The 939-nt window shown below is 40.7% G+C and overlaps 1 pseudogene; it reads right to left on the reverse strand.

Moving 5' to 3' along the window:
- Nucleotides 1-38: 38 nt before the first annotated feature.
- LOC102839580 lies at nt 39-324 on the reverse strand (annotated as a pseudogene).
- Between the last annotated feature and the right edge of the window lie 615 nt (nt 325-939).

Below are 939 nucleotides of genomic sequence, written 5' to 3' on the forward strand. Positions count from 1 at the left end.
TTTTTTTTTTTTTTTTTTCAAATTAAAAAGGAAAACACTTAGAAATGGATCACTTGGCCCTTTTTCTTCTTAGCGCCTCCCAGTTCAAAATGCTTGCATCTCTTAAAGGCCAGGATCCTCTTGGACCTGCAGTTAGGCGCCACACACTCAAGCCTCAGCACAATCTTCTTCGTGGTTATAGCCGCCTTCTGGAAAATTGGCTTTGTCTTCCAGTCATAGCGCCTCTTTCCCTGTGCATACAGAGAATCCGTTCCCTTCTTAGACTGTGTCACTTTGTGAGGCTTTCTTACAGAAAGTCTTTCGGGTTTTAGGGCCATTGGCCATCTTTTCAGTGGCGCCGTCTATGCAGCGTAAACGGGGACTTCAGCGTCCTGACTCTTCGCTCTTCGCCTCTCTCGGTACTTACCTGGAAAAAGAAAAGTTGCTGATTCTTAGAGCAACTCCCATCTTGGTCTGTCACAGAGCGCAACCTGACTGGAGGCTGGAAAACATATTTTGTTACATATGTGTTTGTTTTTGACACGTCAGGAGCTGAGAGTTGTTGAAGGCATTATTGGTTTTTTTCACAGACAAGTAAATATGAAAGTGTCTCATTTCAGTGTAAGGGCAACAGATGGTGCACAAGAAATGACACAAAATGTACTTGCTGTGGAATGCATTTGCCCTTGGGAAATGATAAACCACAACTGAAAGGAGAGGATCATAGTCCTAAATGTAAGAGCTGAATGTATAAAACTGTTAGAAGAAAATATTGGAGTAAGTCTTCATGACCTAGGGTTAGGCAATGAATCCTTAGACATGATATCAAAAGCACAAATGACAAAAGAAAAAGTGGTGTTGAACTTCATCAAAATTCAAGACATATGTGCTTGAAAGGACACTATCAACAAAGTGAAAAGACAATCCACAAATGAGAGAAAATATTTGCAAAACATATAT

Source organism: Chrysochloris asiatica, unplaced genomic scaffold, assembly GCF_000296735.1.
Source record: "Chrysochloris asiatica unplaced genomic scaffold, ChrAsi1.0 scaffold00079, whole genome shotgun sequence".
NCBI lineage: Eukaryota > Metazoa > Chordata > Mammalia > Afrosoricida > Chrysochloridae > Chrysochloris > Chrysochloris asiatica.